Below are 3,729 nucleotides of genomic sequence, written 5' to 3'. Positions count from 1 at the left end.
GGGGTTCCCCCCTTTTTTTGTTGTTTAAATTGAATTTTTGGGGTTTTTCCCTCATTTTTGGGGGGGTTCCCCCCTTTTTTTGTTATTTAAATTGAATTTTTGGGGATTTTCCCCTCATTTTGGGGTCCCCATTTTATTTAACCCCCGATTTTTTGGGGGTTTTTTCCTCATTTTTGGGGTCCCCCCCTTTTTTTGTTGTTTAAATTGAATTTTTTGGGGTTTTTCCCTCATTTTTGGGGGGGGTTTCCCCCCTTTTTTTGTTATTTAAATTGAATTTTTTGGGGATTTTCCATTCATTTTTTGGGGGGGGGTTCCCCCCTTTTTTTGTTATTTAAATTGAATTTTTTGGGGGTTTTTTCCTCATTTTTGGGGTTCCCCACCCTTTTTTTGTTATTTAAATTGAATTTTTGGGGGTTTTCCCTCATTTTTGGGGTTCCCCCCCTTTTTTTGTTATTTAAATTGAATTTTTTGGGGATTTTCCATTCATTTTTGGGGGGGGTTCCCGCCTTTTTTTTGTTATTTAAATTGAATTTTTGGGGGTTTTTCCCTCATTTTGGGGTCCCCATTTTTATTAAAACCCCGATTTTTTTGGGGTTTTTCCCTCATTTTTGGGGTCCCCCCTTTATTCAAGCCCCGATTTTTGGGGTTCCCTTTTTATTTAACCCCCGATTTTTGGGGTTTTCCCTTCATTTTTGGGGTCCGCCTTTTATTTAACCCCCGTTTTTTGGGGTCCTCCCTTTTATTTAACCCCCGATTTTTGGGGTTTTCCCCTTTTTTTAACCCCCGATTTTTGGGGTTTTTCTCTCATGTTGGGGTCCCCCTTTGTTTAACCCACGATTTTTGGGGTTTTCCCTCATTATTGGGGTCCCCATTTTTATTAAAACCCCGATTTTGGGGTTTTTCCCTCAGTTTTGGGGTCCCCCCCTCTTTATTTAACTCCCGATTTTTGGGGTTTTTCCCTCATTTTTGGGGTCCCCCTTTTATTTAAGCCCCGATTTTTGGGGTCCCCATTTTATTAAAACCCCGATTTTTTGGGGTTTTTCCCTCATTTTTGGGGTCCCTCTTTTATTTAAGCCCCGATTTTGGGGGTCCCCCCTCTTTATTTAACCCCGGATTTTTGGGATTTTTCTCTGATTTTTGGGGTTCCCCCTTTTTTAACCCCCGATTTTTAGGGTTTTCCCTCAGTTTTGGGGTCCCCATTTTATTAAAACCCCGATTTTTTGGGGTCCCCCCTTTTATTTAACTCCCGATTTTTGGGGGTTTTCCCTTTATTTAACCTCCGATTTTTGGGGTTTTCCCCTCATTTTTGGGGTTCCCCCCTTTATTCAAGCCCCGATTTTTGGGGTTCCCTTTTTATTTAAGCCCCGATTTTTGGGGTCTCCCCCCCCTTTATTTAAGCCCCGATTTTTGGGGTTTTTCCCTTCATTTTTGTGGTTCCCCCCTTAATTTAACCCCAGATTTTCTGAGGTTTTTCCCTCATTTTTGGGGTCCCCACCTTTATGTAACTCCCGATTTTTGGGGTTTTCCCCCATTTTGGGGTCCCCCCTTTATTTAAGCCCCGATTTTTGGGGTTTTCCCCTCATTTTTGGGGTCCCCCCTTTATTTAACCCCCGATTTTCGGGTCCCCCCCTTTTATTTAAGCCCCGATTTTTGGGGACCCTCCTCTATTTTTGGGACCCCCCACCCCAAATTCCCCAATTTTGGGAGCCCCTCCCCCCTTTTACCCCTCCCCCTTTTTGGGGTGAGGTTCCCCCCGCCCCTCCCCCCTCATTTTGGGACCCACCTCCAAATTTTTGGGACCCCAAATTTGGCCCCTCCCCCTTTTTGAACCCCCAAATTTGGCCCCGCCTCGTTTTTGGGACCCCCCCAAATTTGGCCCCGCCCCTTTCAGGTCTCCAAATTTGGCCCCTCCCCCTTTTAGAACCTCAATTTTGGCCCCTCCCCCAAAATGGAACCCCAAATTTTGGCCCCGCCCCCTTTAAAAAACCCAAATTTGACCCCGCCCCTTTTCTAGGACCTCAAATTTGGCCCCTCCTCCTTTTGGGACCTCCCCAAATTTGGCCCCGCCCCTTTTTAGGACCGCCCCCCATATTTGGCCCCGCCCTGTTGTTTTGAACCCCAATTTTGGCCCCGCCCCCTTCTGGAGGGGTCTTAATGAGGGGGCGTGGCCTCAGTGCCGCGAGGGGCAGAGCCGCCTCCCCTTTCCTTTAGCTCATCATTAAAATCTCATTAATATTCATGAGCCCTGCTGACTGAACCATTTAAATTCATTAATATTCATGAGCGGACCCTAGTTAACCGGTATTATGCTAATCACCACTTCGTAGCCACGCCCAGCTCATAAATATTCAACCAACCCTGCGCCGTCGCCATGGCAACGCCTCCCCGCCCGCTCCCATTGGCCGCCCGCCCCTCAAACCCCGCCCTCCTCCTCTCAGCCAATCAGCGCCGCCCCCCCCGCTCCGCCCCGCGATGGCTCCTGATTGGCTGCCGGCCTCGGCCAATCAGCGCGCGCGGCCTTCCCGCCGCTGCCGTGACCGGGGGGGGGGGGCGGGAGCGCGGCCCTCACGGAAATCCACGCAAATTTATGGAAATGAGCCGCGCCAGAGCCGCGAGCTGAATATTCATGAGGTGCTGAGGGAGGGGGCAGACCCGCCCAGGAGTCGGGGAGGGGGAGATTTATGTAAATGAAGCGGGGAGGGGCGTGGGGCGGGGCGTGGGGGTAGCTCCTCCCCTTTTGGTAAAACCACGCCCTGGCAGCCACTCATGGATTAGGCCACGCCCCTTATTAATTTATTAGCCCCACCGCTCACCTCTAAGCCACGCCCACTCAGACAGCCTCAACTGTCTTATTGACTGGTCTGTGAAGCCCCGCCCACTCCCTCAAGCCACGCCCTCTTCCAGTCTCCCCTTTGTCCCCACTCCCATTGGCCAATCTCCCTGTAAATCCCGCCCCATGCCAAAAGCCACGCCCTTATTAACCCCCGCCCCCTGCCCAAGCCCCGCCCCTCCCTCCCAGTGTCCCGCTGGTGTCCCCTTGTCCCCTCCCCTTTGTCCCCGCCCCTACATCCCCCTAAGCCCCACCCCCTTTCAGTCCCTGTGTCCATCCCGATATCCCCTTGGCCACGCCCCTAAATCCCCTAAACCCCGCCCCCTCCTTTCGTTCCCGTTACCTTTCCCAGTGTCCCCTTTGGCCACGCCCCTAAACCCTTAAACCCCCCCAAGCCCCGCCCCCAGTCCCGGTGTCCCTGCGGTGCCCCCTTGGCCACGCCCCTAAGTCCCCCAAGCCCCGCCCCTCCATCAATTCCCCGTGTCCCTGCGGTGTCCCCTTGGCCACGCCCCCTCTGTCCCATCCCCTTGGCCCCGCCCCTAAACCGCCCTAAGCCCCGCCCCCTCCTTTCATTCCCGTTATCTTTCCCAGTGTCCCCTTGGCCACGCTTCTAAATCCCTTAAACCCCGCCCCCTCCATTTATTCCCGTTATCTTTCCCTGTGTCCTCTTGGCCACGCCCCCTCTGTCCCATCCCCTTGGCAACGCCCCTAAGTCCCCTAAGCCCCGCCCCCTCCATCCATTCCCGGTGTCCCTCTGGTGTCCCCTTGGCCACGCCCCTAAGTCCCCAAGCCCCGCCCCTCCATCCATTCCTGGTGTCCCTCCAGTGTCCTCTTGGCCACGCCCCCTCTGTCCCATCCCCTTGGCCCCGCCCCTAATCCCCTAAACCCCGCCCCTCCCA

The sequence above is a fragment of the Agelaius phoeniceus genome, assembly GCF_051311805.1.
Source record: "Agelaius phoeniceus isolate bAgePho1 chromosome W unlocalized genomic scaffold, bAgePho1.hap1 SUPER_W_unloc_1, whole genome shotgun sequence".
Lineage (NCBI taxonomy): Eukaryota > Metazoa > Chordata > Aves > Passeriformes > Icteridae > Agelaius > Agelaius phoeniceus.
The sequence above is the reverse complement of the archived record's forward strand: the minus strand, read 5'-3'. Positions refer to the sequence as shown.